This window comes from Elephas maximus, chromosome 2 (genome assembly GCF_024166365.1).
Source record: "Elephas maximus indicus isolate mEleMax1 chromosome 2, mEleMax1 primary haplotype, whole genome shotgun sequence".
Taxonomy (NCBI): Eukaryota; Metazoa; Chordata; class Mammalia; order Proboscidea; family Elephantidae; genus Elephas; species Elephas maximus.
Genome location: NC_064820.1, coordinates 64,675,058 through 64,697,507, shown reverse-complemented (window position 1 = coordinate 64,697,507; position 22,450 = coordinate 64,675,058). Strand labels below are relative to the sequence as shown.

Sequence of the window (22,450 nt, the reverse complement as noted above, 5' to 3'; positions counted from 1 at the left end):
TTAATCAGTTACAAAAGGACAAATATTGTATGAGAGACCACTATTACAAGAACTGGAGAAATAGTTTAAACAGAGAAGAAAATATTCTTTGATGGTTATGAGAGGGAGGAGGGAGGGAGGGAGGGAGAGGGATATTCACTAATTAGGTAGTAGAATGACCTATTTTAGGTGAAGGGAAAGACAACACACAGTACAGGAGAGGTTAGCTCAACTGGACTAAACCAAAAGCAAAGAAGTTTCCTGAATAAACTGAATGCTTTGAAGGCCGGTGTAGCAGAGGCGGGGATTTGGTGACCATGGTTTCAGGGGACATCTAAGTCAGGTGGCATAATAAAACTAATTAAAAAAAAAAGATTTCTGGTTTCTCCCGAATACTTAGGTTATTTGGCAACTCCTCTGGGGCTGAGCAGTGTCTGTCCTCTGTAGATGGGACCTGCATTTACTGGCTTCTGACCAACCAAGCAATCCTGATCTCTTATGTCTGGGCTCCTCTTCACTTATTTATGCACCTGCTGGGTATCAATGAGCCATGGATTGCTCAGGATATGGCCTGCCTTCATTTATATGGGCGAAAGGCACATGTGGAGAGCTCCCAACTCGGAGAGGTTAGAAAGGATGGAAGTTAAAGCTGGGGTTTGAGAAAGAGGCCTTGAAAACTCATCCAGTATGAGACGCTTATGTGGAAGACACAGAACTGCACTCCGGTGTCTCAGGGCTCTGACTGAATCCCAGAACTGGGCTCGAATCAAAGCCATGGTTTACAAAGCTAGCGCCAAGATGTGACTGTGGATTGTATCCAAGTTGTTCCACCTTGGATGGAGTAAACTCCCATGGTGTTTTGAGGTGATAATAGGCTAGGGTAATATTTTCAGGGTGGTGGCTCTAACAGATGGTGCTGTTTGAAATCTTTCTCTACAATCTCCAGGAATGATTCTATAACCTACTTAGGAGGTTTATTTGAGTCGTTCACAACCTGGCAGTATATTCCACCTGGTTGACAATCTGTTGATTGACATTGTTATTTGAATTTATGAAGTGGGGTGTTAATTTTTTTGCAAAAGGGTTATACACCACCAATTTCTAAAATGACCTCCCCAACCATGCACACTAATACAGGCATGTGGGGTTTTTTTTTTTTTTGGTAACTCTTAAAAACTCACTTGGAAAGCACTTTAATTTTAATGTGCAGAAGATGAAGAGACAATAACCCTTAAAAAGCTGTAGGACTCAGGGACCGCTTATTTTTAAAAAGAGACATCAGAGTACTTCAGCCAATGGCAAACAGAATGATTTGAGGAAACAGTGACCATTTGAAGCTTTTACTTTGGCACGGTAATGTGAGTTTCAAAGAGAGCCCTTTTGCTTTCTCCCAGCCCCCAAATAAGCCAGTGTATGGGTTTCTGCATCCATGGACTTGAGCTGGAAACGAAATCTTTTTTCATTTAGACATTTAGACAGTAAATGTCAACAGTTTAAAGTGGCATGATCCTGGTCTTTAAACCTGCCCTACTGCAGAATGGTACAGAGAGGAAGAAGGGAAAATAGTATTTACTACCTTGAGAAACATTTCCTGCAGCCTTTCTTTGATTTTCCTTAGGTGCGGAGGTCTGTAATGGTAAGATCTGATTTTATTCCTCATACCTGGGAAAGCCTCCGTATTTTAATTAGCAATCATGACATAAATTGTATTAGCTTTATTTATGTTACTTGAGTTATTTTTCTTTGGTATATTTCACATTGACTTACAAAATATTTATACGGGAGTTCCCTCAGCTTAAAGACAAATTTTCTGGGACTTGAAGTCAGACGCAGTCAGAGGCTGGAGCACACTATGTTAAGGTACAATCTGCATATATGGAAAACTGCAATTTGCTTTTTAGTTGGTATTAACACTGATGTTTATTGTTGCTCCAACCTAACACATTCAGCTTTTTCCTGTTGTCCTGTTACACTTTACACCCTCGATTCCAAATCTACTTTGTAGTATAGGTTTTAATTATTAATTTTCACATAGTTTGGGAAACTGCTTCCTTAAAAATATCCTTTTATTCTCTGTTACAATTAACGCCACTTAGAACACTTCTAGTGGTCTCCAAATATGAATCTTGGCAAAATGGAATTGTAGACTCAGTTTTCAGAGAACATTTGTGTATAGGATTTCTTTTCCATTTCATATAAAATGATAGGGCACTGAGGTTAAGATCTACATTTTTTATTTCATGTATTTGTGGTCTTTTTATTTTCTGTTATAAAATTAAAACAAGTTTTTAAAATTATATTAGTAAAATAGAGACTAGCTGGGAAAAAAAAAAGAACAAATATCCTGCAGTTTTATAAAGGTCATCATATTGAAAATTGAATTTTGAACAATTGGACCTTAACATTATTATATAAGAATTTTCATTTTTATGAAAATGTATATTTAACTATTCCATCAAGGTAATGTGTCATAAGTTATTTAGGCGTTAATAATATTTCTTTTTTTCTACTAAGACTAATGCTGAGTGGAATTTTTTTTGTGTAGAAACCTTTTCCATAGTTAAGATTTTTAAGAAATTTGCATTCTATAAGCTAGGATTATTGGCTTAAGTGATACATTTTATTTAATATTACCTTGCAGGGAGCACACCCATATCTCCTAATATTCTGTCTGGCTTTTATTCTGTGTGGGGCATCAGATGAGAAGCTGAGGGGGGAAGCAATGGAGAAGGAAGAAGGAATCATAAGGGTTGTTGCAGGCTTTTGCTACCTAGGTTCTTGTTTGCTGAAACATATCTGCTGGTTGAAAGGGAGACAGAGTGAACTCATTTGTCCCGAACCTGTGCTTTTCCTACTGATCCTGATAGCCGAGACACAATACCGTGACTTCTGAGGTTTTGTGGAGACAAGTCAAGTTGACGTACACTTGAGAGTTTACTGTGTACTTTGCAGGGCATATGGGTAGATAAACCTAGAAAAGCAGGCGGTCAGTAGTCTGGGGCCTACCCACTTAATTTGAAAGGCAAGCGTTAATCTCTTGGGCTGATTATGATTACTCCAAAAAAATGAAAACAACCGAGGTATGAGATCTAGATCATGGTTCTTTGGAGGTCTTGATAACTGTCAGTTAACCACTCTGTGAGCTGGCACCGTGATGACTTTTCTACTTTTTTCTATTACAGTTTCTTCTCAGCATGGTGGTTGAACTTCTCAGTGTGCACGGAATTGTTCTATGGGATCTGTGAATTCTTAAATTTCTTAAGCAATATTGTTGCTGTTGTTAGGTGCCGTCGAGTCAGTTCTGACTCATAGCGACCCTATGTACAATAGAACGAAATACGGCCAGGTCCTGGGCCATCCTTACAATTTTTGGTATGTTCGAGCCCATCATTGCAGCCACTGTTGTCAGTCCATCTCTTTGAAGGTCTTCCTCATTTTCACTGACCCTCTGCCTTACCAAGCATGATGTCCTTCTCCAGGCACTGGTCTCTCTTGATTACTTGTCCAAAGTGCGTGAGACAAATTCTTGCCATCCTTGCTTCCAAAGAGCATTCTGTCTGTACTTCCAAGAGAGATTTGTTCCTTCTGGCAGTCCACGGTATATTCAAGAGTTTTTGCCAACACCATAATTCAAGTGCACCAATTCTTCTTTGATCTTCCTTCTTAATTGTTCAGCTTTCACCTGCATATAAGACAGTTGAAAACACCATGGCTTGGGTTAAACGTACCTTAGTCCTTAAAGTGACATCTTTGCTTTTTAACACTTTAAAGAGATCTTTTTTTTTCACTTTTTTTTTTTATTGTACTTTAGGTGAAAGTTTACAGAAGAAACTAGTTTTCCGTCAAATAGTTAGTACACACATTGTTCTATGACATTGGTTAACAACCTCATGACATATCAACACTTTCCCTTCTCAACACTGGGTTCCCCATTACCAGCTTTCCTGTTCCCCCCTGCCTTCCAGTCTCTGCCCCAGGGCTGGTGCACCCCTTTAGTGTTATTTTGTTCCATGGGCCTCTTCAATCTTTGGCTGAAGGGTGAACCTCAGGTGTGACCTCATGACTGAGCTGAAAAGGTGTCTGGGGGCCATACTCTTGGGGTTTCTCCAGTCTCTGTCAGGCCAGCGAGTCTGATCTTTCTTTTTGAGTAGTAATTTTGTTCCCCCCCCGCCTTTTTTTTTTTTTCCAGCTCTGTTCAGGACCCTTTATTGTGATTTCTGTCAGAGAAGTCAGTGGTGGTAGCCGGACACCATCTAGTTGTACTGGACTCAGTCTGGTGGAGGCCATGGTAGTTTGGTCCATTAGTCCTTTGGACTAATCTTTCTCTAGTATGTTTAGTTTTCTTCATTCTTCCTTGCTCCCAAAGGGATGAGATCGGTGTTGTATCTTAGATGGCCGTTCACAGGCTTTTAAGACCCCAGATGCTACTCACCAAAGTAGAATGTAGAACATATCCTTTATAAGTTGTGTTATGCCAATTGAGCTAGATGTTCCCCAGGACAATGGTCCCCACAGCCCTCAGCCCAGCAGTCTGGTCCCTCAGGGAGATTGGATGTGTCTATGGAGCTACCATGACCTTGCCATACATGTTGTGCTGGCTTCCCCAGTGTTGTGTGCTGTTTTACCCTTCACCAAAATTTCCACTTATCTATTGTCTATTTAGTGTTTTTCCATCCTCACCTCTCCACTCCCTTATAACTATCAAAAATTGTTTCTTTTTGTATGTAAACCTTTTCAGGGTTTTTTTAGTAGTGGTCTTGTACAATATTTGTCCTTTTGTGATTGACTTATTTCACTCAACATAATGCCCTCCAGATTCATCCATGTTAGGAGATGCTTCCAGATTCATCTTTGTTCCTTATCATTACATAATACTCCATTGTGAGTATGTACCACAGTTTGTTTATCCATTCATCTGTTCATGGGCATGTAGGTTGTTCCCATTTTTTTGCTATTGTGAACAATGCTGCAATGAACGTAGGTGTGCATGTGTCTATTTGTGTGACAACTTTTATTTCTCTAGGATATATTTCTAGGAGTGGGATTGCTGGATCATATGGTATTTCTATGTCTAGCTTTCCAAGAAAGCACCATATTGTCTTCCAAAATAATTGTATCATTTTGAATTACTACCAGCAGTGCACAAGAGTTCTGATCTCTATGCGGCCTCTCCAACATTTGTTATTTTCTGTTTTATTGGCCAGTAATGCCAGGGTGAGATGGTATTTCGTTGTGGTTTTGATATGCATTTCTCTGATGGCTAGAGATCATAAGCATTTCCTCACGTGTCTGTTGGCCACTTGAATGTCTTCTTTGGTGAAGTTCTGTTCATTTCCTTTGCCCATTTTCTAATGGTATTATTTGTCTTTTTGTTGTAGAGGTGTTGGATTTTCTTGTAGATTTTAGAGATTAGAACTTTGTCTCATTCGTAATAACCCAATTTTTTTTCCCTGTCTGTAGGTTCTCTTTTTACTCTTTTGGTGAAGTCTTTTGATGAATATAAGTGTTTAATTTTTAGAAGATCCCAGTTATCTAGCTTATCCTCTGCAGCTTGTGTGTTGTTGGTTGTGGTTTGTATCCTGTTAATGCCATGTGTTAGGCCCTCTAGCATTGATCCTATTTTTTCTTCTATGAACTTCATAGTCTTTGGCTTTATATTTAGGCCTTTGATCCATTTTGAGTTAGTTTTTGTGTATGGTGTGAGGTATGGATCCTGTTTCATTTTTTTGGAGATGGACATCCAGTTTGCCAGCACCATTTGTTAAAAAGACTATCTTTTTCCCATTTGATGGACTTTGGGCCCTTGTCGAAGATTAGGTGACCATAGGTAGATGGATTTACATCTGGGTTCTCAGTTCTGTTCCATTGGTCAATGTATCTGTCGTTGTACCAGTACCAGGCTGTTTTGACTACTGTAGCTGTAGAGTAGTTTCTAAGGTCAGGTAGTGAGAGTCCTCCTGCTTTGTTCTTCTTCTTCAATAGTGCTTTACTTATCTGGGGCTTCTTCCCTTTCCATATAAAGTTACTGATACATTTTTCCATCTCTTTAAAGAATGTTGTTGGTCCTTGGATTGGTATTGCATTGTATTTGTAAATCACTTTGCGTAGAATTGTCATTTTCATAATGTTGAGTCTATCTATCCATGAGCATGGTAGATTTTTCCATTTATGTAGATCTCTTTTGGTTTCTTGCAGTAGTGTTTTGCAGTTTTCTTTGTATAGGTCTTTACATCCCCGGTTAGATTTATTCCCAAGTATTTTATTTATTTAGGGACTATTATAAATGGTATTGTTTTCCTGATTTCCTTTTCATCATTCTCTTTATTGGTATATAGGAACCCAATGGATTTTTGTATGCTTATCTTGTATCCAGCTACTGTGCTGAATCTTTTTATTAGTTCCAGTAGTTTTCTTATGGAGTCTTTTGGGTTTTCTATGTATAGTATCATAACATCCACAAATAGGGACAGTTTAACTTCTTCATTATAAAGTTGGATGCCCTTTATTTCTGTTTCTTGCCTTACTGTTCTAGCTAGGACTTCCAACACGATGTAAAATAGGAGTGGTGATAAAGGGCATCCTTGTCTTGTTCCTGTTCTCAAGGGGAATGTTTTCAGCCTCTCTCCATTAAGAATGATGTTGGCTATTGGTTTTGCATATATGCCCTTTATTATATTGAGAAATATTCCTTCTATACCTATTTTATTGAGAGTTTTTATCAGGAATGTGTGTTAGACTTTGCCAAATGCCTTTTCTGTGTCAATTGAGATGATCATGTGATTCTTTTTTAAAGAGATCTTTTGCAGCAGATTTTCCCAATGCAATATATAATTTGATTTCTTGACTACTGCTTCCATGGGTGTTGATTGTGGATCCAAGTAATATAAAATCCTTGACAACTTCAATATTTTCTCCATTTATCATGATACTGCTTATTGTTCCATTTGTGAGGATTTTTATTTTCTTTACGTTGAGGTGTAATCCATATTGAAGGCTGTAGTTTTTGATCTTCCTCGGTAAGTGTTTCAAGTCCTCTTCCCTTTCAGCAAGCAAGATTGTTTCATTTGCATATCACAGGTTGTTAATGAGTCTTCCTCCAATCCTGATGTTGTGCTAGTGAACTAAATCATTAACAACGCAATATCTCTTGTGTGTCTGCTTGTGAGAGAAGGGTGGTTGAAGAAGATTTTTGATATTTAAAAGAAGAAAGTTGAGAACCACTTTTTCATTGTGTGGGTAGGTCAGAAGAAAGGGGAGGAAGCAATGTTTCCTTGTGCGTACCACATGTCTTGGGTTTTGCGGGACCACACAGATGTGTTCATATGGCCCTAAGCCTTTGTGCAGTTGGCTTGTCTACAGCAGGTTTACGTTCTAAGTCATCAGAGCTGGGTGGACATCGACAGGCTAGTGGCAGTTCCCTTGACTCTTTAGATTTGTGCCTTCTTGTTGATTTTAGTATCTGAGCATTTCCCTTTCTTTCTAAGTCAGGTATGTATGTAAATATTTTCAATTATTTTATCTGGCATTCTCTGTTGGTTTTCACAAAAGCAAGTATTTCCAATATGGCTGAAAGAGAAAAGGAGTCCATTCCAGTAATGCTGGAAATCAAATATGCAATCCATTCTTCACACCAAAGCCAGGGTGAACTTTTGAGATATAAATCAGCATCATGCCAGTCCCCTGCTTAAAGCCTCCCATGGCTTTCCGTTGCGCTTAGATTAAATGCATATAACTCCTTATTCTGTCCTAAAAATCACTGCTAGACCTGGCTTTTGTTGATCTTATGTCTTGTCTGCTCTTGCCTTTGCTCATCAAGTTCCAACTGCATAGTCCTTCTTTCTGCTTCTTCAACTAGCCAAGCTCATTCCTGACTTGAGGTCTTTGGACTCACGATTTTCTCCACCTGGATGCTTTGTACAGGCTGGATCCTGTGTATCACTCAGCTCGCAGCTCAAATGTCCTCCTCAGAAAGAACTCCCCTGATCACCCTACTGAGAGCAGCATGCTTGGCCCTCACCCAATCCCTCTATCCCTGCCTTGTTTAATTGTCTGTCTGAAATAATTTTATTTGTCTATTTGCTTACTTGTTTTCAATTCAAAATGTCAGCTCTGGGAGAGCAAGGACTCCTTCTCTCTTGTTTACTGCTTCAAGCACAGTACCTAGAATAGTATCAAGTAAGACATGTTTGTGAAATGGATTTTTTGCGGTCGATAACTAGTTTGTATCATTTCATTCCCAAGGAATACTAGCACTGAAATTTTATTGATAAGGAAAACTGGGATATAGAAAATGAGAGGGTTACTTAATCACCATTAAAAAGCAATGCTTCATTCCGAACTCAAATAAAAATCTTCGGATGTTAGAGTACAGTAGGCTGTTTCCTTTAGCCCAGTCTCTTTATTTGACAGATGAAAAACCTGAGACCCTGAGATGCTGGGAGTTGCTCAGCTCTCTCAGTTAGTGGCAGAGCTGGGCTCAGGTGATCAGCCTCTAATTTCCCTGCCTAGTGAGTATGGCTTAATATCTCATCATGAGTCATGGCTACTGCCTAGTGAATTGGGCACAGCAATGAATATTAGGGTGGCAATTTGCTCCAGATTTTGCAAAACTGTAGCAAAGGGATTGGACGTGTTTTCTAGTCATTTGTATAAGAGGTAGCAAATAATAGTACTTTGAGCTATTAGAGAGCAGCATCTGAATACTTTTTCTGAAACTTTTACAGGATGACTATCAAGGGAAAATTGTAGCTTTCCTTTCTGCTTATTGCTTTCTGAATGTCAACAGATTACTTTCTTCAGCTTGCTTTACAATGTCATGAGTAGGCGCCATCTCTTCTCTCTACTCTAGCATTAGAGCAGCTCAGCACCAAGAAGGACATTCTAGTTAAATCCCCCTTAGAAAGGGCAGCAGGAGTTAGACAAAGAAAAGTAATTCATTATTACCATGATCCTTATGAAAATGGGAAAATTCATCCCGGCAAATTCAAAATCTTTTATAGACTCATACGGGTAGCATATGTATACTTCATTTCTCTGTCCTTGTAAGATTGTACAAATCAGAATAAAGTGAGAAGTGGATGAAAACAGTAGTCAGCAATTTAAAGTTCTTAATTGAACTAGTAGCTTGGTGATTTACTCAGTGGATATAAGCATGATTTTTTTTTTTCTTAAAGGAAACAGAATTTTTAAGAGACTATGAATGCATTTCAGAAGTATTGAGGTGATTTTATCATTTAAATGGAAATACATCCAAATCATTTGGATTATTCTGGAAAACAATATGGTAATATGTTTCAAGCATGGTAAATATATTTACTCCCTTGGCTCAGTAATTGCCCTTTTAGGAATTTATCCTATCTTAGGAATCTAGCCTAGGGAAAAATCTAAAATTCAGTAAATATTTTTGCAATAGATGTTCACTGCAACACTACTTACAATTAAAAAATAGCTGGACACCACCAAATGTTCAAAGTTCAAATATAAGAATTTATGGCATGTCCATTTTGAAACTGAATGACAAAAATTCTTCTAATATAATGTTATTTTTCTTTTAAAAACAGGACACAAACTATATACAGTATGATGCCAACTATCTAAAAAAGTACATGGGAAAACAAACGAAAAGGCTAGAAGGAAACATATTAATAGAGGTTCTCTGTAGGATTTGAATAATTATCGTTAGTTTCCTCTTTATACCCTCTGATTTATTACCCATCCTACAATATGCCTGTATTACTTTAATAATTAGAAAATCAATAAAACGTATTTTAAAAAGAGGTATATGAACTGCATTTTAAAAAACAAAGATATTTCTGAAATTTCTTTTGTAGCAAATGAACACAGTGAGAGAACTATGTCAAAATGTGCTTGAAATTATTGTAAACCTCTTTATAGAGTATTATATATATATTCTTTTTCTTCTTTGTATAACTAGATTGCCTTATATAGAAAATCTTTGGCCAGAAATTGTGATCAATTACCAAACCAATACCCACTGCCGTGGAGTCGATTCTGACTCATAGCAACCCTATAGGACAGAGTAGAACTGCCTGATAGAGTTTCCAAGGAGTGCCTGGAGGATTCGAACTGCAATTAAAACTCAGTAAACCCCAATGTGTGTATTGTGTGTTTAAACAATGTATGCCAGTTATCTCTTGCCTTTTTTTTTTTTTTTCCTAAGACTGAGTAAGCTGATAGAGCTGGAACAACAGTTATATAAAGATTTCATTAGATAGGTTATAGGATAAAGTGCAAGAGAATCATTTTGTAGAATAAATATTTGATAGGGAATCAGAAAGACTTTTTGAGTGCTCCAGTGTGGTCACATAAATTTCTTTGCCTAATATACTGTCAATACAACCTTTTGCCGTACGATCTTCGTACCTTCCTAGTTAAGGAAGGTCATGCATGATGTATTCACTCTATAACAGTAAATGTAATGTGTCCAAGAAAAGTCAAGAACCAAAATGAGTGAATGGAGAACTCTATTGTCATTGGTTTAAGTATAAACCAAGACCCCCAAGCAAAGTTCTCAGTTCAGAGAAAAACCTTAACTGTGCTTTTTGGGGGAGGATTGGCAAGAAGGTGGTAGTTATGTGAGGGGTCATTATTCATGAAATAGGGAATAGATAGGGGTCTCTTCATATACTTTCATTTTTTTGTATTGCTCGATTAACAAGAGACCGTATAATACAGTGGCCAAGAATTTGGCTTTGGAATCAGAGGACTCAAATGTGCAGTTTCTAACTGTGTAATCTTGGGCAAGCTACCTCTTAATTTTGTCATCCGTAAAACAAGAATAATAATGAACCTACGTTTGTCAGAATCCATACAAGAAAAAAGAATCATCCCTAACTATTTGCACCAGAGGGAATTAAATTGACTCTTCCAGTGAAGGAAGAGCTCAGAAGCCAGTCAGGGGTCACTGAAACAATCCAAATATTAGCAATACCAGGAAGCATCCTACACATAGTCTGGAGGGGCAAGCTATTGGAGAGAGTATTACTGAGATCCAGGGGCTGAAGTCACCTGCAGGAAGCTGGAATATGGTGGAAATGGAGCCACAGAGGAGACCCAGTTGCTGAAGGGAACTCTGCCCAAAGCATAAAGAGAGGGGAGAAATATTCGTGCTTTCTCATCCTTCCACCCTCCAATCTTGTGGCCAAACATAGCCAGAAGGCAGCTGAGAGCGGAACCTGAATCAGTCCCTCAGTGATACAGAGTAGAGCAAGGAAAGGGCAGGAGAGGATCTAAGATTGGCAGAAACCCTGCCTCAGAGAGCAGTTGTGAGGATTGCCAGAGGTGTTGTGTCCAAAGCACTTAGAGTGGTGCCTGGCCCGTACATACTCAGCGTACGCCACCCTTACCACTGCCATCATCATCAGTGCCACCTGCAGAGTAACATCTATTTTCGAATATACTTCATGTGTTGGGTGCCAGGAGGTTATTTCTGGTACAGCCTCTTCTCTTCTGGGCCCTGCCAAGGTCAGGTAGTAATATTTCAGCATTTTCACAGTGTCTAGTCTGGCTGGGGCATTACTTGTACCCTTCCAATCTCCTACTCCAGTCTGCCACTAAATTCGTGTTCATCAGGAAATACTGGTGTGGGGTTTGAAGGGCTGATGGGTCTGTGCCTGCTTGGTGAGTCAATTCCAGGGCCCACTACTGTATTTTCAAGCTGGTGCATAGCTCTGAGCTTTTTACATTCTTATTCTGGTCCTATCCTATTTTAGGTTAGTTTTGACCTTGGCTTTCTCAAATGCTTCATGGATGGTGCTCTTTTATAGGCAGTGCAATGAGAACACATTGTTTTTGTTTGGTAAATGCTCTGTATATGGGATTTTCTCCCTGAGTTCTAAGTATTAACAAGGTTGTTAGGATGGAAAAAACCACACCTGCTGCAGTAGATTCCAACTCGTAGGTGCTGTGCTGTGAGTCTTTAAGTGGCCTTGGCTTTTTGTTCTTCCAAAGATCTTGTTGGAGGTTTAACCCCGACATCTGAATTTGAGTCATAAGACCTGGGGAGTGGGGGGTGTTGCTCATGGAGGTGAGTATAGGGCAGGCATGGAGGAGAGAGTGGAAGGGGAAGTTTGTGATGAGAGTCCTAAACACGAAGAGAATCGCAGGGACGACAGCTCTTCTTAGCCTTCTAGCTCCACCGCGGGATTAGCATGAGCTGACTTCCTGCAACCCTGCTCTCAGGGACAAAGGCGTCATCAGAATCTGGCTGCAGACACTCCTGGGAAAGGGAATGACCACAGTGGCAGGGTGGAAAAGACAGAAGTATCAGTTGGGAGGAACACTGGGCTAGAGGCGGAGGCCTGGACCCCCACCTGGGCTCCGCAAGTATGCCCTTGGGTAGGCCATCTGACTACCTGAAGTCCAGTTTACTCTCCTGTAATATGACAGGGGTTCAGTGTGATGACCTTCTCAGATCTTTGTGGCTTTAGAATTTTATGATTTTTCGTGTTCTTTGGAGCATGGATGTGAGTTCAGGGAAAAACAAAACAAAACAAAAAAGACCACTCATTTTCCATTCAGAACAGTGTCAAGATATTGCTATGACTCACTAGATGGTCGATCATAACAAAAGTGGAGTCTGACTTCCCTTTAGTTTTATGTTTCTTTCAGCCAGTGTGCTTCTTTATGGTGTACTTGTGAAAATAAAACAGCTCTCTAGACTGTACTCTTGTGTTTGTTTACTAACTGGATGATAACAGAAGTTCAGGATAAAAACCCATAGAAATATAATCTGGGAAGATCTTCCTTCGTCTTTCTAGGACGTACAAAACAGCAGAGGCTGATTATTTGTGTGTTTATACCCCTTTTTGAAGACAGTGTACTGGGAATTCCATATTATTATTACTTTTGTTTGTTACGAACTGGGTTGTTTCAACTCTTCTCTGAACTTCTTTTTGTAATTTTTTCACTGTACGTCTTACCTGGAATATTCATAAAACTCAATTTAAACAACCCTTGTAATCTGCAAACTTTATTTTTTCAAAGCCTGAATTTAGCCCCAAATGAGAATGTCTTTGAGATATTTGTTTTTTTTTTTAAACGAGGTGACTGCTTTGTGAAGGGACATAATGGGGCCGTGTTCTGTTCTATTACTCTTCAATAAATTAGGAAATAAGGCTATTAAGATTGCCTGGAGAGGTGGGAGAATTGAAGGCTCACCATGTCCTGGTCATGGCTGAAAGGAGAAACAATTGTATGAGGGTAACATCTGAGGCCTGAGATAAAATTCCTATTATAACCTCTTTAAATATCTCTCAGTTTGGATGGGGAAAGAAAGCTTCCACCCAACTAATGTAATCCCTTTTCTTCCTGAGCCAAGTGAAACACATTGTTTCTTTTCCTTAGATTAGAAACAAAAGTAATAGGACATGCTACAGGTTCTTTGATTTAGTTTGTCAAAGGGCTGTAAGCTTTTGTCTTAGTTATCTAGTGCTGCTATCACAGAAATACCAAAAGTAGATGGCTTTAACAAACAGAAATTTATTCTTTCACAGTTTGGGAGGCTACAAGTCTGAATTCAGTGCTCTGGCTCCAGGGGGAAGCTTTCTCTGTCAGCTCTGGAGGCAGGTCCTTGTCTCTTCGGCTTCTGCTTTCTGGTTTCTTGGAGACCTCCGTGTATCTTGACATCCATCATCTATTTTACCCCATCTTTCCTCTGCTCACTTGTTTCATCTCTTTTGTAACTCAAAAGAGATTGACTCAGGATACACCCTACACTAACCCTGCCTCATTCACATAACAAAGACAGCCCATTCCCAAATGGAATTATAACCACAGGCATAGAGGTTAGGATTTAAAACACAGATGAGGGGCGGGGGGGAGGACACAGTTCAACACATAACAGCCTTCCTTTTGTTTAGCTTCTGTAAAGCCAGACAAGTTGCCTTAAGAAGAAATTCCCTGAGCCTAGCACCATGGGCCTGAGTCCCTGTTTTGCTGTCTTCAGAGAGCTCAGCAGCAGCCTCAATGATGCTTCGTGCCAGCCCTTAGGCAGCTCCAAATCTACTTGCTTGTCAATGTAATCATCAGTGGTTTTGGCTGGTTTATAATCTGTTTTATTCAAGGCAGAAGCCTTGAGGGTAAGGATCTCCTGTGAGCTGAAATGAAAATGTCTGATTTGGAAGAGATTTGATCCTGCCAAATGAAAGTGGCACATTTCCAACTGTACACGCTGAGCTGCCTCATAACGCAGCCATGCAGAACACAGACGTTTATCAGGAAACCAGTTCATGCAAGTCTCTGGGCTGAGTGAAAGGGGAACAGAAAGATGAGTCAGATGTTACGCCTACCTTCAAACAGCAGATACTGAGTTGGTAAGGCAAGCCAAAGACACACAAAGAATACCATTCAGTCTAAAATGTGACATCCCCTAAGTGGGATAGTGTGAGACTCATAGAGTTGGAGAACAAGGCATTTTCTTTCCAATTGAGGGAATGAGGGTTAGAAAGATCAGATATGCCAAACTATGGAGCCCCTGGATACTGTGCTAAGGAGATTAGACTTAGTTTGTCAGAAGTCATTTTTCGGTTGCCCAGGATTCAACCCTCTTTCCCAGTTTGGGCAGTTGCCTGTAGTGTGCAATCTTGGAGAGGGGCTGTCCCTACCTTTTTCTTCTCACCAGCAGTGTAGAGCCTAAGTATAGTCATGTGACCCAGACTCAGCCAATCAGGTTCTCCTGTCAGGACACAGACTCTGGAGCAAGTGGGTCAAAGTCAAGGACTGAATTTATTCATGGTGTCATTGGCGCAGGTGTCCACTGGTTTTCGGTGGCCACAGCAGCAGTGGCGTAGTTATTGCTCCTCCTATAGTTGTTGTGATTCTTGCTCTTTGGCATCCAGAGTGCCCTGGGATTTGCCCATTTTTGTTGTTTGGTGCTCTGGCCTCCCAGTGTGTCTGTGAACCAGCATATTTTTCTATTGGACTGTCCTTTTTCTGCTTCTGCTAGCCAGAGTTCATTTTTGTTAAAATGAGCCAGAATTCTCATTAGCACCTGGATGACAAGGGCCTTCATAATTTGTGTTGACCTGACTGTTCAGCTAATCTGCTGTTTTTCTCTGATTATTTACTTTTCTATATCTAATTGTATAACTCCCTACTTTGACGGGTGAACACAAGCATTTTGAATTTTTTCTGGGTTATCAAAGAGTTCAGTGCTGACTATTCCTCAGTTTAGTACATCTTGTAATTACCCGTGAAACATATTTCACATTGTATGTCTTGTTATTTTTAAATCTATGCCTCTTTGTCCACTAGCCAGTGAGCAGCTTTTATGTTTTTATATAGGGACTCTGTTTTCATCTTTGTACTCCCAGACCTTAATATAGATCCATTTACTAGTAGATGCTTGTTGCATGAATGAACAACTCTATTTGCAGAGAAGCGTATGGTACTGGAATTGTGGGCCCAGGGAGAATTAAAAAATTGGAATAGTTGTTTTGGGCTATTTACTCTGGTGGTACCTAGGGAGGAATAAAATGATATCTGAAATGTATAAAGTCCATCTGAGATTGGGTAGTATAATTTTTTTTTCTTTTAAAATTCAGGTTTATTTAGTTATAATTTATTCACAGTACAATTTACATTTTTTATTTCAATATTTTATAAGCTTGACAAATGTACATAATCATTTAACTACCACCAGAATCAAGATACAGAACAGTTTTATCATCCCCCAAAATTCTCTCCTGCCCCTCTGTAGCCAACCCCTCTCCACACTCCCAGCTCCTGGCAACCAATGATCTATAAATTTGTATTTTAAGCAGTTAGCATAGTTCCACAACTTTCTACGTTGTTGTTGTCAGGTGCTGTTCAGTCAGTTCTGACTCATAGCGACCCTGTGTACAACAGAATGTAACACTGCCCGGTCCAGCGCCATCCTCATGATGGTTGTTAGGCTTGAGCCCATTGCGGTTACTGTGTAGACCACCTCATTGAGGGTCTTCCTCTTTTCCCCTGACCCTCCATTTTACCAAGCACGACGTCCTTCTCTAGGGACTGATCCATCGTGATAACATGCCCAAAGTATGTAAGATGAAGTCTTGCCATTCTCTGTTCTAAGGACCATTCTGGCTGTACTTCTTCCAAAACAGGTTTGTTCATTCTTGTGGCAGTCGGTAATATATTCAATATGCTTCACCAGTACCGTAATTCAAAGGCATCAATTCTTCTTCAGTCTTCCATATTCTTTCTATAAGAATGTTTTATTCACCTGGAAGGAGAAAAGATTGTATAGTAGATTTTTACTTAGAAATAGAGTTGCCAGATTTAGCAAATTAAAATAAGACATACTTAGGCTAAAAATTATTGTTTATATGAAATTCAAATTTAAATGAGTGTTTTCTATTTATCTGGCAACGCTACCTACGATGGGTAGTACCACTATGGGGACTGTTAAAATTAAGGTTAGGTGTGAAATCGGCAGACAGAGGAGGGAATAAGGGAAGGAAAACGCAGGAGAAAGGGCCATGGATGTCTTCCACAGCTTCAATCCACCGTGAAGACATGCGGGGACAGCCCAAAAGGGGAGGAAATGAGGTTTTTGTATGAGACAAGAAATTTGCTGGTTTGTGTGTGAATAATATACGCAACACTGCTTTGAAGGGCAGGGTTCTTGGTGTCTCAGTTTGTAAACCAACGAAAGATTCTCTGAAGGCAGCTTGCTGCTGAGCTGTGTTGTGGAGGAGGGCAGCTCCGGAAGTCATCAGGGACCCCGAAGCAGGTGAAATACATTCTCTGCAAACAGTAAAGCATATGTTAGAGTTCCGCCCTTAACAGAACGAACTTTTCCTGAGGTAACCAAGGAAAGTTTCAAAATAACCATGGAACAAAAACATATTTGTAGTAACACATTCTCCTGATTCAAACTGGTAGGAATTAAAATGACTGGCCTCTAGTTTCTATGACTAGGACGGAAGGGCTTGCTAAGCAAAGCCTGAGAAAGAAGCTTTCAAGTGGGTTCTTTCTGCGCTACATCAAAGACTAAATAAACTATTTGGAAAGACTTACGGGAAGCCAGCTGTTTAGACTTTGAATGAGTCTTACTTTTCTGTTTAAAGAAAGCTTGTGAGGACAGTCGCTTGGAAGCAAGTTGTTAGTGTTCGGTTTGAGTGGTTACACGTGTGTCTGCAGTTCATTCTTTTCGAAGCTCACCTAAGCTAACCTGCCAAAGCTAACCTGCCATGGGTGGCCATGCCCAGCCCCTGAGACCTGTGTTAGCACCTATGCTGCTGAACCGACTGATGCTAAAGGGATGATAGTTAAAAATGATTTAACATGTTAATGCTATCAGTTAATGATTTACAAATTAGTATCTGCAGCTACTTTGTGTGAAAAGATGAAATTACAAGGAACGTGGAAAGGAGGTGGAGTAGGCATCTTGTATTTCTCAGATCACTTTGTAGAGAAGTGGCCGGCTACCCCGCACAGGCTCACAGAACAGGCCTTTGGTGAGTCTTGCTCTGACCATTAGAGCCTAAGAAGGCTGAGACTGGAAGAGAACTTGGGGGCCATATGTTCAGTGGTTTTCAAGCTTTTATTTGGATAAATGAAACCCGTCTTATAGTTATTTGGAATGCACAAGTATAAAGCAGAACAGCTCTGAAAGGAGTGGGGATAGGGTGTCCAGAGGCCCGTTAACTCCCTCTTTTCTGTTTATGACTTTTTTTGGGAAGTCTAAGAATCAGTTGTAACCAAAGCGAAGAGAGTCACACAGGTGTTAGCAAGAGAAGCAGGTCCTTCTCCTAGAGTGCTTTCCACTACGCCAACTTAATCAGCTCAGCAGCTCTCTGGGACAGCGGCTCAGGCGTCCTGGGTGTGTGTCTTCTAGACAGGAAATAGTCTTCACAATGGGACAGAGATCACCAACTCTGCAAACTGGGAGTTAGAGGACATGTCTTGTATAAGCCTGGTGGTAGGGGCTGGCATAGGGTCAGGGCAGAAGATGACTTAGAAATCTTGATACTTAGAGATGTTACCTTCCTGACTCTACTAATATTTGCCATGAACTTTTCCTGTGGTCTGTAACACGATTACAATAATTATTCTCTTTGCCCCCACAACCTGGCAAGATAAGCAAGTTGATGTTATTAGCTTCTCAAATTGGAAGATGATAGTTATTAGATGGATCCATTGGGAACTGGGCTGGGGGAGGCTGTTATCAGATAAGAAGCATTTATCGATAGGGCACTATTAATCAATTGGGATTGAATGTCAGGTATTAGAATTGACCTTTTCATTAAAGACTCAGAACATGCTTACATCACCAAGTCTTTGAGATGATAAAATTGGGAGGACGTTTAGACAACAAAAAAATTCAAAGTCATTTTGGTATTATATTATATTCAGAAAAGAACAAGAACAAACACATCTGGTGGAGAAATGGCTACATGGCAGATATGCAGGGAAGGCTGTGTGCTGGTTGATGATATAAGTGTGAGTCAGTGACTCGGCACTGTGACTAGGATAGAAAGTGTGACCCTAGGAGTCAGAACACTCTTACATGTAAAAGTTAAGACAAAATCTTCTCTGGACTTGGTGTTGGTGTGTGGTTCTATTCTGTCTTCCCATATGTGCTTTTATCTCGCCTCTCCTCCTCTTCCCCTCTTCCCCTTCTCTCTTCTCTCTTCCCCATCATAAATTATTAATTCCAGCTAGACAACTTGTGTCATAACATGCTCTTCAGTCTCTTTAATGGCACTGCTCTTCGCCCTCTATTCTGTCTGTACCTCGAGGGTAAGAATAGAATTAAGGGTATCAATGAATTTGAGTGGAAAAAATGGTATCTTTTAGGATTTTCTTCAGTTATGAATGTAGGCAGCTCACAGGAGTATTAGCAGTAACTTTGTCATTAATAGAAATGGAAGTATTTTCATGTCCTGTGTAAGCCTGGTGGCAGGCTTATACAGGGTACAGATTTCTCTATATGTCATTTATGCTCATCACTACTTTGAAATTATGGTAGTTTATTTGTCCAGCTACTAGGTCAAAATATTTAATGCATTGATAAAGAAGCATATACATGACTATATTACACCTTTGTTTTTAAAATATTTTAAATATAGTCAATTCTACATATGGCAAGATAGATAAGATAGCTGCCATTGAATCAACTCTGACTCATGGTGACCTTACATACAAGAGAATGAAATATTTCCTAGTCCTGTATCTTCCTCATGATCTTCTGCATGTTTGAATCCATTGCTACGGCTACTATGCCAATCCATCTCACTGAGGGTCTCTTCCATCCTCACTAGCTCTCTATTTCACCAAACGTGATGTCCTCCCCCAGCAACTAATCCTTCCAAATCATGTCCAAAGCAAGCAAGTCATACAACTTTCTCTTGTGATTCATAAGGTTTTCGTCGGCTAATTTTCAGAAGTAGATAACCAGGCCTTTCTTCCTAGTCTGGCTTAGTGTGGAACCTCTGCTGAAACTTGTCCACCATTGGTTGCCCTACTGGTATTTGACATACTGATGGTATCGCTTCCAGCATCACAGCAGCTGGCAAGGACCACAGTATGACAAGCTGACAGACAGGTGGTGGGTGTAGCGACATAAAAAACGAACAAACATAAAAGCACCCTGGTACGCAAAATTGCACAATGGAACACCAGACTCATGGGAAAATGGAGTTGAAGCCTAACACTCAAAAACTTCATCAATTACATGTTTTAAAGAAGTAGGAACCTAATAAAAATGGTAGCGCAATTCTCCATGTGTTAAATGGTTAAGAAATACATAAATACTATGAGAATTATAGTCCCCCAAATGGAAGAAGACCTGACGTTTGCTTGTGGAAGTGGGTGAGGGAAGGGGCAGAGCTTATGAGTAATTGTAAAGTGGCAGAAGGGGAGTTATCCAGATGCCAATGGCTGGTGCACCTCGCGGTGCAGGCAGTGAACTGAGCCACGTGTCTGAGGTATGTATATCTGTGCTGGGTAACTTGGCTCAACCACCTGCAGTTTTTGATGTTCACCTAGTGTTTCTTGTGGGCAAAATGGTGCATGAGCGAACATGAAATCTGCATTATGCTCACATTGTTCCCTGATGCATGTCACATTGCAACAAATTCACACTTTCAAAACAAGCATTACAGCAGAAATAATTGGTTTCTTCTGTAATCCTATATGTTTTATTTTATATATTTTAAAATGTTGTACTGCCAAGGTCTTAGGCTTGAGGCTGGCAAAGAATTCCATTGTACAAAAAGGTCAGGAACCCCTGCTCTGATAGACTCTTCCCTTAACCAAGACCCAGCTCAAATACCACTTCCTCAGGCAGCACCCCCATCCCCTGCCCTGCTGCCCCGGCCCACATCTACAGCCTCCCACCAGACTGCTTACAGCACTTGGAACTGCCTGAGTTACTCAGTTCAGAGCTTAATTACATCTGTTTCCTATTGTTATTTATGTTTCTTTATGTTCTTTCCCTCTGTAACTATATTCCAAGCTTCTTAAAAATAGAGTCCATGCTCTTTCTTTGTTTATTCTTTTAGTGTTTTGAAGTTTATTCCATACATTCTTATTAAATGAATTAGTGAAATAAAGTTGTTCAGCAAAGAAAAATAAAGGCAAGCAGGAAATTTAATAATTAGTCATTAAGTATTAACAAAGAGCTTTATAGAGTGGGTGGGGCCAGAGCACCCTCACCTTTAAGTACCTGGGAGAGAAGCAAACAGATGAAAGGGCACCATTCATTGTGCTCAGAGCGCAAAGAATTCCTGGCAAGATGTTTGGCTATTTAGAAGGGCTCCTGGGAGAGAGCGAGGGAATTCTGTTGCCCTGAAGGCCTTTTCATCTAGAACAGGCTCTCCTTTGTTTGGTTGGCTTAAAAGGTTGCCATGTTTGAAGGTAGTAGATACTTTTGGCATTTTAGATTCTTAAATAACGCTTTACTCAGGCCACGCATTAGTAAATCAGCCACAGAGCTGGAACTCCTGTTTGGAAGCCTCTGAGCCTCCACGTAGGCTTGTTCAGAGACCTTATGTTTGGGAGACAGGGCTTGGAGCTAAAACTAAGAAGGAGTGAAGGCAGCGACAGAAGCTTCTTCCCGGCACACGGTAGTTTTGAACTGAGGCATTTTCTGTCCACAGCCATATGCAGTGTGAACAGGCCGCAGATGTATATCAAGTGAGTGGGTGAAATAGCGTTTGGTGGGAAATGATGACAGTTTTATGGCATTAGTCCTGGGGGCCCCAGGTGCACTCATTCATCTATTTTAAGCTTTTGGCCTTGGGGATATTTCAGCAGGCTAGTGTCTGTATTTTCGAGAGGAACCCTGGAGTGAATCAGTGAGGACAGAGAGTCAGACCGGGAACGGGGAGAAGAGATGAGTGGATCCTCTTTGAGACATCTGCGTAAGGCAGGAACCAAGGAGAAGGTTACAGCTTTCTGCCTTTCCTTTCGACCATCCAGCTTGCTGACTTTACCGACCCGGCCTTAGATCAACCTTGCCTTGGGCAGGTTGCACGAAGATTTGCATGCCCCTAGAACATTGGGCCCTTGGACCTGGATTACTCTGACACCGAGCATGGGTTGTAATTTCTGAGCTCGGTGTATCCTACCCCTTGACTTTTGTGCAGGGAATTTTGTCCTTCTTCTTCTAACTATTTAATGAATCATATATCTCCTTGAGAGAGTTAAGATTTTTTTTGGTTTAATGACTCAAGGCTGCATTTATATGTATGGCCATTGAATTGTTTGTTCTAATTTTTTTTTATTGCTGTTGTCCTCTTGAAAGAATTTTTTTTTTTTGGACAACTATGTAGCCATAAAGATAGCTAGTAATCTATCAGCTTTTTTTTTTTTTTAAATAGATACCATTTCTCAGACTTGGTTTTAGATTTCTAGAACTGCTCCCGCCCTCTAAAATTGTCATTATACAAAGCATGATTAACAATAGCTGAAATGTTTATTTACATCCACACACTAAGTAACAGTAACTATAGTGAGCTCAGTTTAGATAAGGTTTTCTTTCTTTTATCTGAAGGCTATTGTGGGATGTACAGAGCAATGAGCAAGTGCCTCAAGATCTTGAACTTGGTAGAGATTCAGAGTGAGTTTCAAAGTAGGAAGAAGAAAGAACACAAGCAGCATTCCTGTAAAATAGCTATATGCGTAGGGTAGCTCGGAGAGGCAGATTGTTGTAGAAACACAGAAAGTGAAATAGTCTGCCAGAAAGGCTGTTCCTTAAGGATTTTTTTTTAACTCCATAGCATTTATTTCCAAACTATACTATTTTTAGGAGTCCTTAGGTGGTGTAAATAGTTAAGCACTTGACTGCTAGCCAAAAGGGTGGCAGTTCGAATCCACCCAGAGACAACTAGGCACCTGGTAGATCACAGGTCTGGTGATCTATTTCCAAAAGGTCACAGCCTTGAAAACCTTATGGAGCAGTTCTACTCTGCATGCATGGGGTCGCCATGTGTTGGAATCAACTCAAAGGCAGCTAACA

General features: G+C 40.1%; 1 protein-coding gene across 5 annotated transcripts in view; it reads left to right on the top strand.

Moving 5' to 3' along the window:
* Window positions 1–22,450, top strand: part of PDE4D (phosphodiesterase 4D) — a 1,645,162-nt gene that overhangs the window by 115,358 nt on the left and 1,507,354 nt on the right. Inside the window, exon 1 of one of the 5 annotated variants that reach the window (XM_049857473.1) lies at window positions 9,890–21,126. The exons of the other annotated variants lie outside the window; for them this stretch is intronic. The gene's annotated coding sequence lies outside the window, so the exon portion shown is untranslated. Of the gene's footprint in view, window positions 1–9,889; window positions 21,127–22,450 lie in introns of those variants that run through there. 5 annotated transcript variants of the gene reach the window in all.